Genomic DNA, 14093 nt, shown 5'->3' on the forward strand with positions numbered 1-14093 from the left:
TCATTTTATTGACCTTTGCAAAGAGCCCAACTTGTGATTTTGTTGATTTTCTCTATTGTTTTCCTTTTTCAATTTCATTGATTTCTGTTTTAATTCTTATTATTTCTTTTCTTCTATTTACTGATGATTTAATTTTTTCTTCTTCTTTTTCTAGTTTTCTAAATTGGAAACTTAGATTGCTCTCTTTATATTTTCTTTTCTAACATGTATTCAGAGCTATAAAGTTCCCTCTATATACTGCTTTTGCTGCATCCTGCAAATTTTGATGTTTTGTTTTCATTTTCATGTAGTCCAAAATATTTTAAAATTTATCTTGAGATTTGTTCTTTGACCCATGTGATACTTAGAAGTGTGTTGTTTAATTTCTATATAATTTGGGATTTTCTAGCTATCTTTCTGTTATTTTTAGTTTAGTTTCACTGTGGTCTGAGAGCAGACATTATATGATTTCTGTTTTTTTAAATTTGTTAAGGTGTGCTTTATGAGACAGAATGTGGTCTATCTTGGTGAATGTTCCATGTAAGATTGAGAAGAATGTGTATTCTGCAGTGGTTGGATGAAGCAGTTTATACATGTCAATTATATTCAGTCAGACCATAGTTGAAGACCATGGCGTTGTTGAGTTCAACTGCTTGATCTGTTCATTTTCAACAGAGGGCTGTTGCCATTTACTTATTTTTGACTAATAAGGTTTCTTGAAGGTGGAGTAGAGATTAGATTTTGAAAATCTCTTTATTAATAATATTTTACTTCCCTTTATGCTTCAAAATTTCCACGCATCTAGTTATATGGTATAGAATAAAATAAAGCATTTTCACATTGAAAGACTAAACAAAAGTTAATTTGTTACACTCAAATGAATGTAGATACCCAAACAACAATACTAACAATCACTATACAACAAAAATAAGTCAATATAAACATCAATTACATAGTAAGAAGCAAGCCCAACTACTCCGAAAGTAAGAGAAAATGTAATAATCCAAGCAATTTGGCTTGTTTTTTCAATGCCAAATAATGATGATGGTAGTAGTCAAAATAAAATTACTTGTCAATCAAGATATGCTTAAAAGATGTAGATTAGATCACAACAATAATATTCTAAACTATGGTATACCTTTTCTAGATTTTTCCACAGATACGTTTTGCATTATTAGATTTTAAGACTGAACCTACAGAGCTACACACAGCAGCCCCTAAATGATATTCAAACATCAGACTTAGGGATTGGAGTAGAGAGGAGTGTTTGAAGAATACATTGGACTCCTGGGTAGTTTAGATATCTCTCTTATTCTCTAGATAACATTCAGCCATTATGATTTCTTTACTTTTCCTGTACTTAGCTTTTATACCCAGCTGCAGACTCTACCTGTTCCTCAAGTTCTGCTACTTCACTGCGTATTTTGGCTGCTCCATTTACTCCATGTATCTACTTTCATTCTGTTCTACATCATTTTATTCTACATACCAACATTAACAAATGAGGTTTTCAAAAACAAAAGACTTGAACATGGTGACACTATAAACAGGTAAGTTTGACACTGATTCTTAGAAAAAGTATAAAACATTATTAGCATTGGTTCTAAGCACTTAGAAAAAATAGTGAGGATCATCGGTACCAGAATGGGTTAATTTGAAACAGATCCTGTTTAACTAGTTTTGCTCCCTCACCCCTTTTTTAAAAATTGTTACTTGGATTGGTAGATTTAGGGCTACTGGAGACAATGAGTTATTTTCATTTCAGCAATGTAGGAAACCTTTCATGAAATCCTTATAGTTATGATTGCATGAATTAAAGTGCTGATCTCAAAAAGTGTTGGTTAATAAATGATTGTTTTCTTGGAGATCATTTCTGGTGGTGGGCTGCAAGGCTCTTATCTAATTCTATTTTATGTTAGTTTTCTTTTTAATTAGACTTAAGTGGAAACAAAGAAGGCATGTGCCTTAAATTTACAGATGTTATAAATTAAACGTGATCACTAATATAACATTTCTTTATCTGAAATTATGTCCTAAAACAAGCAAGATAAAATTTAATAAGAATAAAAGAAAAAAATTAAGTTTAAGCATATAAAATTATAGACTATGTAAGGTTTAATTGTATCCCATATATAATAGGCTTGGATTTTTGACTCTAGGTAATATGTTTGCTAAAAGAAAAACCTAATATAGGTTTGAGGTGCCTTATGCGCAGGGTGTGCTTAATCAAAGGAACTGATGATCAGTCTATGACTCAGTTCTTGGCACACTGTATTTGAATATTGTGTTTTTTTCTGAGTGCATAATTTTAGAAGGAGAATGAAAAGTCAAAGCACTTTCAAAACAGGGAAAAGAGCGCAGTTCTGATGGCTCACCAGGCCATTTGAGGAATAGTGAAAAGAACCGGAGATTTTAAAGTAGAGGAAAGTATTAGAAGATCTTCCGGTAGTTACTTCATAGTTTGCTTCAAGTAGTTCAAGGCTTGCAATGTCTATAAAGGATGAGTTCATTTTGTGCGGTTCCCAGGGCAGAACCAGTACCAGTGATGTAACTTACGGGAAGTTGATTTGATGATCACAAACCGTATGACATAGGCTTGAGAGTTAAGCAGGCCTGGATTTTAATTCTGGCATCAGCATTGGCTTTGGCAAAAGGAGTAAGACTTCTGAGAGCTTCATTTTCCTAATGGGCTAAATAGGTATAATAAGGCCTATCTCATTTTAAGGATTAGAAATAATATATAAAAAGTGCTTAGTTCCTGGCATAGGTTAACATCCAATAAATCATCATGATTATACATAAACTGATAATAATAGAGATTTCCAACATTGGAAAAATTCAGGTGGAGGGTGGTGTGGAGGGAATATTGGAGAGAGGATTCCTACTGAAGACAGGGAGCTTGACCTAAGATCTGTTCCAACTTTTACCCTAACGGCTTTAATTTCCACCTTGGCCTGAAATCTCCTTTCCCCCGACTGCCTTTGCTTTACTTCACAAAGCAAACAGGCCCAATCTACTTTATCAAATTTATTTTGTAGTCTTTTATTGACTTCTGGAAGTCAATTGACTTTAAAGAAGTCAGAACAGGTTGGGGGGGCGGGGTGGGGGTGTGTGGCTACGACACCCGAGGTTTGAGAACAAGAAAATACAGCGTTCACAGGTGAGGGTCTTCTCCGTCAGCGGCTCCACGAGCTACTCGGGGAGGCGTGAAGGTCCCAGGGTTGGTTATGTTACTAGAGGCACCCGCTGAAAGCAGCCTCCACTACAAACCACATCAAACTCTTGGCAAGCGCCAAGTGAGAAATGTGATCAAGGCCAGGCGTGAGAAGCGGGTTTGGACTTGCTGGCTGGAATCTCAGGACAGCCAGGGTAGAAACTCCCAGGCCCTGAGATGCCACCAGTTTACAGAATAAGTTGGAGACCAAAAAAGAGGAAAGCGACAAAAGGGGGAACAGGCTGGAGGGTTCCAGAGGGAAGCCGGAGCCGCAGGCAGGTGGCTGGCGTCGTGAACCAGCACCCTGCCGGGGGCGACCCTCCACCCGCAGCTCCCAGCTGCCAGTCAGTCCAGCCAGGGCACTTCTGGAACCCGTCCGCGGCCGGCGCCCCAGGGCGGGCTTTGATCGCAGCCCTGATACCTGGGTGCCTTGCTAGCTGCCCTCGGTCCCTCTCCCGCCCACCGGGTCCCGCTCGCCTATTTGCCTCTGGCGCTGGGGGTCGACCAGAAACTCCGCGGCTCGGCTGCAGGCAAGACCCGGAGAGCGGATTTCGCTCCCGGCCGCGCGCGCGCGCTCGCGCTCGCGTCTCCCAGGGCACTGGGCATGCGCGGCGCGGGCGGCTTTGGCGGGGAGCCGGGAGCGGGCGGGCAGCTCCACACTTCGCTGGCGGCGGCCGGCGAGGCGGTGTCGGCGGGCGCGAGGTCGGCGCTGGGCCGGTCCCGGGGATCGCTTCCCCGCCGCGGGGCGCAGGCAGCGGCTGGGCGGCTCGCGGAGGATCGCGAGGGCGCCGTCCGGGCCGGAGGCTTTCTCTGGGCCACCTCCTACCTCGTGTGGGCTCGAGGCGCCTCCGGGGAAAGCCGCGGCCCCGAAGGCGGATCCGAGGTAAGAGCCCCTCGGTGACACGCGCCCGCCGGGGTCCGACGGTTGGAACTCGCCCTCGGTTTTAAAAATCCGCCTTTGTGTGCTCGGATGGAGCGGTGCCAGGCGCCGCGTCCGCCTTCATTCACTTTCAGGGCTTTCAACTGGTGGCGGAGCCAGGTGTGCGCGTCCGCGCGCCGGGTCCGGGGGCGCCCGCCGCCCGTGCCCACCTCGGCCGCCGCCCCGCGCCCGCGCCCCCGGCCCCGGCGGCCGGGCGGGGAAGACTCGGCGCGTCGCTGGTAGTTCCTGGTAACCTGAGCTTCCGCAGATACACCTGCGCTTATCTGCGCGGTGGGGCGACTCCAGAACGAGTAGTTCTTCTCACGGTTTATCTTCCACTTGAGGCTTCCAGGGCCACTCTCCCCACCCCCCAAATGGGGACTTTTTTTTTTCTTTTTCTTTTCAGATTGACATTTTGGGACAGGGTCTCAGCAGCGCCTGTCTCCTCAAATTAATATAGCTCATTATATCTGAGTAGTTGTCACTTCTCATTCCTGTTGACTTTCCTTTTTTTTTTCCAGCTTGCTCCGCTTTGCTCATCCTTTTACTCTTTCTGGGAAGAGGGCCTTTCCGGTGTCTGTCGGTTCTCGCCTTTGGAGCGGTTCCCCCCCCTCTGCAGACCCGCTGGCCCCTCCTGTGCCCGCTGGCTTTCCCTTCCCGTCCGGGAAGGGCAACCTGTCTGCAGAATCTTTGCACCAATTGTTCTCCCCCTTTGCGTCGTTTCTCAGGCCCGCCTTTCCCGTAGCCCTGCTGGGACCTCTTTGGGGACAGGGCGCTGCGGTGTTAGGATCTGAAATGAATAGACGTCCAGAGCCGTAGAGCGGTAGGGTGGGAATCCGCCTTTATAAAATATATTTCAATGACATGCATTATTGCTTTTCTTTGACATGTTTCAGTTCTTGCCTTAGATGATCAGGGGAATAGCTAATCTATTAAGAGTTCTGATAAAAGTTGGCTCTAGATGTATGTGGATAGCTCGATTTTTGGCTTTGTTATTCTGGGGAGATAGGAGAAAGGGTTTCCAGAAGGCTTCTTCATATATGTGTTAAGGCAACTGTGCTGTGTATCGCTCCTCATTTATTTCCATTGAAATGATACCCTTATTCTTGCTACGGCGACGTGGGTTTTGGAAAGTGTGCACTCGTAATTTAGATCATGCGGTCAGTGAAATTAAAGTCCGTGTCATCCTCTCTCACCTAGTATAGATTTTCAGTTTGACTTGTAGTTTTCGGGGTGTATTGCTATAGCTTCTAAGTTGCTGGTCTGGAAATTTTTTTGGTCATGGGTTCACACTTTTACTTACAATTTGAAAAACAATGCACTTTGTAAATTTGCCATGTGAAGGGTAGACTAGAATGTATCACAAAGGTAATGACATTTAATAGAATGCCTTTAGTGCAGAATTCATAGATTAAGACTTTCAAAAATTCCACAAGGCATTCATTTCACAGCAGGGAAAAAAAAGAAAAAAGAAAGCTTGCTTTTAATTCCACTATTCTGAGATACTACTTTTTATAATATTTGGTATATTTTCTTTGAAATCTTTTTTTCTTCCACTTTCCAATGTCATTAAATATCATTATATAGTAATTTTCAGCTCTTTAGTGGGGAACACTTTAAGTTGTATTTAGGGTGATTTTTTTTTTTTTTCCCCAAAATGGTTTATTGTTTCCTATCAGGAATCTAATGTCTAGTTTTGAACACTTTGTTTGTTTCTGATCAAATGTGAAAATTTCATTTTGCTTTTATTTCTAGCTTTATTTGCTTTAAATTTTTAATCTGTGCTGATACTTTTCAGATAGCTGCCCTTTTCTATGCTTTGACATAGGTTTTCTGTTCTTTGCTTTCAGTGTTTTTATTTGATACATTTAAAATCCTAGTCCTATCTTTTCCTTACACTATACTATGCACATGTTCACAACTGCATTTTCTTCTACTGACTCTCCTGTTTTCTTCATTTACCTATATGAATTCTGCAGCAGCTCACTTGAACCATGGTTTATATACAAAAATATAGTATTCAGAATAAAAGATGATAGTTTTTCTCAAGTCTCTCTTTGGATGCTTGACGTTTTGTTGTGTATTTTAGCACTGATTTGATTTATATAAAATTTGGATTAGCTTTTCTGAGTTGTAGTAAGCATATTTGGTAGTTATTTAGATGATCAGAAAACAACACAAGTTAATGATAGGTTATAAACTTTCAGACATCTGCAATGGTATGTAAGGGGGGAAAGTGGAATTTTAGTTAAAGTACTTCAGCTATTATATACACTCCTGCAGGGAATTACTGCATGAAATTGTTTGCAGCTGTTAGTGATTGAAAAATATTTTCTTAAAAAAAAATCCTGTGACAACAGTTGTAAACATTTTAAGTTTAATATATGCAGGGAAGTTGTGAAGTTCTTCAGTGTTTCATTACAACATCTTCAGTGTTTTCTAGATACATTCTTAAACGAGACTGTAAAAAATATATTTTATCTTTTAGCTCAGTTTTATATTTACAGAAAAAATATGTATATAGTTAGTGCAGTGATTTCTCATATATCCCTCTACCCAATTCCCCCTCTTATTAACATCTCACATTGGTATTTGTTACAACTAATGAATCAGTATTGGTACATTGTTACTGACTAAAGTTTATACTTTATTTAGATTTCCGTAGTTTTTATCTAATTCCCTTTTTCTGTTCTAGGATCCTACCACCGAGGATACTACACTTAATAGTCAAGTCTCCTTAAGCTCTTCTGGGCTGTGACAGTTTGTTAGACTTTCCTTGTTTTTGATGACTTTCACAGTTGTGAGGAGTAATGGTCAGGTATTTTTTAGAATGCCTCTCTATTAGAATTAGTCTAATGTTTTTCTCATGATCAGACTGAGGTTTTGGGTTTTGTGGAGGAAGATCACAGAGGTAAAGTGCTTTTTATTATGACATAAAAAGAGTACGTGCTATCAATATGATTTATCACTGTTGATAGTGATCTTGATCATCTGGTTGAGATAGTGTTTGTTAGGCTTCTGCACTGAAAAGTTATTCTTTTCTTTCTTCTCAGGTGGTACTCTTAAAAGGAAGTCACTGTGCACAGCCCATACTTAAGGAGTGGAGAGTTATCCTTCTCCTCCTCGAGGGTGGAATATCTATATAAATTATTTGGCATTCTTCTGCATGACAGATTTGTCTCTTTTCCCCATTTATGTATTTACTCAATTATTTACTATACTGATCTGGACTAATGGATATATATATATGTGTGTGTGTGTGTGTGTGTGTGTGTGTATATATATATATATACAATTTTTTTTTTTTGATGGAGCCAAAATGTAAAATGTATGGAGCCAACTGTAAAAAAAATGTATATATTACATTTACACTTTGGGTTATAATCCAATACTAGTTTATTTTGTTTCTCAAATTGTTTCTGCTTTGACTATTGGGAACCCTTTCAGTTGGCTCCATCATTTTTTTAAAATCACTTCCTTTTTAGCATTAAAAGATGCTCCAGGCTTATCTTGTATATTTCTCTTTCCTTCCCCAGTCCTAGATTCAGCCAGAAAGAATTTGGTTCATTTTCTTGGGAAATGGTATTAGAAACCAAGATATGGGTGCTCGGTGTTCTTGTGGCTACTGGTGTATCACTTCTAGGCCCTCTCATCTGACACAGCAGGAAATACATGTGTGTGTACAAACCCATGTATATGCACTCATCTATACATATTTCACTATGTAACCATGTGTATCCTTTAAGCTAAATATGAGTTCATATGGATGTCTCTTACTCTACCTAATCCATTACCACCTATATCATTCTGGCCTTCTCCCCTTGCTTATCTGTAAACTCACTCCAGTGAGAAGAAAGCTGGCTCCCACATTTACCATCCATTTACTTAATTGTTCAGTTCCATTATATATGTATAGCAGTATTGAAATTGTTTGCCTGTACTCCCTTTACAGACACTGGAAAACACTTTATCAATTAGAGTACAGTGCTTATGTGCAGTGCCTTTTGTTTTTAGTCTTACAGGCTCCTTTTCCTCCTGTCTCCTTTAATGAGGTTGCTGCAGAAATGCATAATGCAGTTTGATTCTATTGTCACAATCTGCATTCCATCCTGGGATCCTCTGACCTTCTAAATTATTATTTTTTAATTCGAATACATTAAGATTCACTCTTTGTTCTGTAAAGTCCTATGGATTTTGACAAATGCATAATTTCATGTGTCCATCATTGCAATATCAAAGTACCATACAGAATAATTCCAACACATTAAACATCTCTTGTGCTTTACCTATCACTCCCTTAACCGTATACCCCTGGAAAACACTGAATTTTTTTTTTTTTTTTTTTTTTTACCGTCTATTGTTTTATCTTTTCCAGATGTCATATAATTGTAATTATACATCCTTGCCAGAACTGGCTTCTTTCACTTAGCGATATGCATTCAAGGTTTATTTATATCTTATTGTAGTTTAACAGAGTCCCTGTTGCTTTCTTATCCTTGTCAGCATTTGATATTGTCAGGTTTTGTTGTTGTTGTTTTTTGATTTTTGCATTCTAAAAGGTGTGTAGTAATATCTCATTGTTGCTTTAATTTGCCATTCCTTAGTGAGATGTGATGTCAATCCTATTTTAATATTCGATTTTCCATATGTATATTTTTTGGTGAGATGTCTGTTCTGAAACTTTTGTCCATTTTTTAAGTAGGGTTGTCTGTTTTCTCATTGTTGAGTTTTAAGAATTCTTTATATGTTTTTTTTGATGCAAGCACTCTATCAGATATGTGTTTTGCAAATATTTTCTTCCAGTCTGGCTTATTCAGTATAGATGCAACCATCTAACACATAGTACACATCAGCAACTTACCTTTTTTTCCCCTGAATATTTTTGATCATCTGTTGGTTGAATCCATGGATGCAGAACCCATGAATATTGAGGACAAACTGTAATTCATTTCCCTCTTCCTCACAACTCAGTGATTTTTCTTTGTGGAAAATGGAATTGTTAATATGAGTAATATCTCTCAGTTCTTTTAGATCTAACCATGGAAATAAAGTTTTCTTTTTTCACAAAGAGGATCTGAAATAAGGGATTTGCAGGGTGTATGCCGAGAAGAAGCAGATGACATATGTACCATCTAGAAACTTGAGACTTAACTATGTGTTCTTGAATGCTACCCATGCCACTACTCTTGCAACAAATGGCTTTTCTCCAATACCTTTATTTTAATAAATACTTTGTGTTATTGGTATTGGGACCAGAAGTATTTATATTGTAATATTACAGTTATAACCAATAGCCTCCAAGAAGCATCTCGAGAGATCTGACATAATAAAACTAGCACTTAATTTTATAACCGTTAAGTCCTATATACATTATCTCTTTTAATTCTTACAAGAGTTCTTTAAGGCAGGTCTCCTTATTTCCATATTATAGGTAAGAAATAGGCCCAGAAAGATAAAGTGACTGTCTACAGCCCGCACGGGGAGAAATGAACAGAGTCCAGATGGGAACCCTGATCTTTCTGACTCCAAAACCCATGCTCTTTTTACTTGGCTGTGCTGTGTCTCATAAATTAAAAAGTGTCAGGATAGTATCGGGATGTCCTGGATTAAGAGAGAGAGAGAGAGAGAGAGAGCAAGCTCATGGACACAGACAATAGTGTGATGGTTCCTGGGGGGAAGGAGGAGGTGGTGGAGGGCACGGGGGATAAGTGGTGATGGACGGAGACTTGACTTGGGGTGGTGAACACACAATACGGTACACAGATGATGTACTGTGGAATTGTGCGCCTGAAACCTGTATAATTTTGTTAACCGGGTCACCCCAATAAAGTCAATAAAAAGACAACAACAAAAGATGTAGAACATGACCATCCCCCCTTGAAAGTGGAGGGTGAGCAGTCCTAAGTTATTTCCCTTGCTGGATATCTACTTAGATATCCAAGTACCTTTAACCACCTGCCCCTCAAATGGGTCATACAAACTTTTTACTTTTTTCCTACAAATATATTTGGACTTGTTTTTATTCCAGCCCTCAGTCACACATCTCATTTCAATCCCTATTGATGGACATTCAGGTTAGAAAAAAGAAAAAGAAAAAAAAAAAATGAGGTTCCTTTAAAGAGAGGAAATTGGGGGGATTAAGAAAATTGAAACAAGTAATGGTAGTACTAGGTAGTTGTTTTTCCCTTTCTCCCACTGAATTATAAGTTTCTTGAGGGCAGGGAACTAAGTCTCAGTTATCTTTAAGCACATCACATCATATGTGATAATATAGTCGCAAAATGTTTGTTCAATGAAATTAGCACTTACTGTCACACTTTTAACAGATACATGTTTAGAATGTTTAGAAGGGGATGAGTTTTTCCTCACAGAGGAGGCTGAACATTATTACATTTCCCCCCTCCCTCGCTTCCACGTTTATGGAGTATCTCTTCTGTGCCAGACACTGGGACTGTAAAGGTGAGTAAGACAGGATCTCTGCATTCTGTCCTCAGGGAACCCAAAAAGTGGAGGGAAGCAGGCATTTCAGTAGAGTGTGGAACTAAAGGGAATATAGATTAAACAAATGAACAAGTAATAGACTTTGAAGTCAGAGAGATCTTATCTGCCTTAGTTTTCATAGCTAAGAAGTGGAAACTAGGCTACCTACTTAACACAGTTGTTGAGATGTAGGTTAAATGAAAAAAAAAAAAATGTATATCCCAGCACATTAATGAAAGGAGACACTCACTTTGGCTGAGGGAGTCAGAAAAGTCTTTACTATAGGACGTGGCATTTGAGTTTTCTAGGATGAATATTTAAGGCCCAGGATGAGAATATGAGTTGGGACTCTAGGGCATTCCAGGCAGGAAGATGAAAATGTTTGACATGTGCAGGATGGGTGGCCATGATGGGAGTGGTGGGAAATTGTGCACTTTCTCACATACAGAACCTACAGGATTGTTAGAAAGAGCAGAACAACCAATTGTTTTTCATTTTTATAAGTAACAGTACAACAGAGTATTCATTACATTGTGGTAGGAGAGAATAAAGATACCAAACATGTTTTAAAACTGCATGAGCCTCCTCTTAATATTATGACTTTCTGAATATAGTCCTTATGCAGTAGGTAAATTCTTGTGTTCTTTTTCAGTCCTGTGGTACCCCCATGATTTCCTTAAGGAAGAGGACTTGTGTGTTTTGGGTGTAATCAGAGGTCCTGTCTCAAACTGTGGTCATATTGAGTAGCACGCTCCTTAGAGTGTCACATCCCACAGAGGCATCAGCTAGTCCTGTTCTAACCAGCTCGGAGTTCTAAGAACCGGGACCATTTCTGACCACAACTCGAAACGTAATACGTAGGAATGCACTAAAGTCATTTTATGTGCTTGATAAGAGGTCAGATTTCTATAGTTGAAAAACTGTTTTTAATAGAAGGGGAGAAGAAGAAAAGGAAAAAAGTAGGAAAAGATGAAGATCAATAGAAGGAAAAAAATCTTAAAGAGAGGGAAAAGAATTTTAAAGTCTTTTTATGGAAGGCTATTGATATATGAATTTCATTTTATTTAGAAGATTTTATTAGCACTGTTAGCATATTATTTCTTATTCTAGAAATACATGTATATTATTGATATATTTATTGGTTTAGTGCAACAATAGAATGTTTCCATTGTCTGAAATATTTGTGATCATTAAGCCCTGTAACTTTTTTCTGTTGATTCTAATATTTCTAATGTTTTGTGATATTATAATTATTTCTGTTTTTCTCTGGGAAATAATATACCTTTTTAAAGTACAAGTGGCAAAACAATTCTGTAAAGAAAAGTCTGTGTGAAATTTGTCACTTTTGAAAAGACATTGAATACAATTTATTTAATATTCTACAATAATTTTTACATTTGAAGTTGAATAATAATTTTAGACATGAAGAGACAATAAGATGGATGGTTTTAAATGTGAAGAAAGATATACTTGTGATAGAAAGGGAGGATACGTTTAACTTTCATAAATGGAAGAAAATAGAACATTATTATCTGTACATCCCTGCTCCTTCACCCCTCTGCCCCGCTGCTACATAACAGCATGCTCCGGGGGGGGTGTGGGGGGGGGTGTGTGTGTGTGTGTGTGTGTGTGTGTGTGTGTGCGCGCGCGCGCGCCAATTTCTCTTTCCAGTGTGTTTTCAAAACTTGAACTGTTTTATGACTAACTGTATATTGGGATTTAAAAATAGTACTCTTTAGTTTAGAAATACTGATTTAGAAACCCTGTCTCAAGGTTGAGTTGTCTTATTACTTTAATGTGTTTGCCTACATTATCAGAACTCCTGATGTGTAGTGTGTTTGTTTTCAGTACTCTGTACTACAACTAGTGTTAAAATTTTTTTACATCTCAGGATCCTTTCAATCTAGGGACAATACTAATTTTGTTGGTAGTTCTTTTATTTATCTCTTCTATGGGGCCTTGTTAGGTTCTGAATAATTTAAAAGCAATGGAATTCTTTCTGTGATAAAAATCTAGTCATTGGGCCAAATCTTATAGCATTATTCTTGTGATACTCATGCATGTAAAGGTCTAGAATTAATATGTATGCCTGAAGAATGTATATTAAAGACAGTGTTTTTAATTATTGAGGAAAATAACCTTATAAAGATTTTAATGTGCACTAATTCACAGATTTGCTTAAAGTCTTATATTCTATTTTATTTTATTTTTAAAATATATCTTTTATTGATTTCAGAGAGAGGAAGGGAGAGGGAGAGAGAGAGATAGAAACATCAATGATGAGAGAGTCATTGACTGGCTGCCTCCTGCACCTCCCCAACTGGAGATCAAGCTGGCAACCCAGGCATGTGCCCTGACTGGGAATGGAACCTCGATCTCCTGGATCCTAGATCGATGCTCAACCGCTGAGCCATGCCTGGCCGGGCTCACCTTCTATTTTAAAATAAATAAACTGTCATAGCCAAACCTGAACAACAATATATAAAGAATAATATAAAAATTGTCAGTTCTGTATTATATGTATATTAGTATATTTGCTATCTTTGTAAAATTATAAAGTATCTTTTCTTTTCATATTATTTTAATATTTCTATGTTTTTAACCAAATTATTGAAACAAAGTGTAAGCACCATTTTTACTACAACATCCATGTACTTGGCTGCATTTCACATTTTCCTCACTATCTTAAGACTTGCTACTTCCATGATCTCATGTAGAAAATAGACTTATAAAAATCTTGAAGCAGATAAAGGATCATGTGGGTTTTCCCTTGACACCCCTTCTCCATCCTGCTTCGCTCCTCCCTGCTTATCCCATCCTCTAGCCCCAGTGGCTGACAGCTTTTTTCAATCCTCAGACAACTTTAGTTGAAAATGTATCTTTCATAACTTTGCAATCTTTCCAGTTACTGTTCTCTTTCTCACTGCCTGGTGAGACCTCAGTCATGGAGAGTGAAATCGGAATAAAAGAGACATTCATGGTAGTTATCACAGTGGAGGTGAAGTTTAGGCTGCTGGAGGGTGTGAAACAAAGAAATGATTGAAGCTTTCATCACTTTCATTTTATTTGGGTAGTAAGTAAATTTTTTTGGAAGTAGTAAAGTCTCATTATGCAGATAATGAAATCTTGATTTGTCCAGAGTAAATAAATACATTAACAGTGATTAACTTTAACTGGAATACATCTTAATACCATTCAGTTTTTGTGCTAATTAGAAAAGATCCACCGTGGTTTTGTTTGTATATTGGAATTTATGCTACTGACTTTTTGTTAACATTTTGCTTTGTAGGAGCTCCTTAACAATGTAGGGAATTTTAGAATTTGAATTATAAATATCTCAAGTGAAGTCATATAATACAAAAAATAATTTTATGGTATTTCATACTCCATGACCTTTTGAAGGTTCTTCAAACAGGAATAAAAGGAATAAAAGTCTCCTCTTATCTCCAAGGCCTCCTCCACTCCACCTATATCTGTTACCTTATAGTCATTTCCAAGTTC

General features: G+C 38.4%; 1 protein-coding gene across 2 annotated transcripts in view; it reads left to right on the forward strand.

Annotated features, from left to right (window-relative positions):
* The first annotated feature begins 3812 nt into the window (after positions 1–3812).
* Positions 3813–14093, forward strand: part of EPS8 (EGFR pathway substrate 8, signaling adaptor) — a 148919-nt gene continuing 138638 nt past the window's right edge. For both annotated transcript variants that reach the window (XM_081130070.1, XM_081130073.1), the window contains exon 1: positions 3813–4076. The gene's annotated coding sequence lies outside the window, so the exon portion shown is untranslated. The remainder of the gene's footprint in view (positions 4077–14093) is intronic.

The sequence above is a fragment of the Miniopterus schreibersii genome (assembly GCF_964146895.1).
Source record: "Miniopterus schreibersii genome assembly, chromosome: 2".
Taxonomy (NCBI): Eukaryota; Metazoa; Chordata; class Mammalia; order Chiroptera; family Miniopteridae; genus Miniopterus; species Miniopterus schreibersii.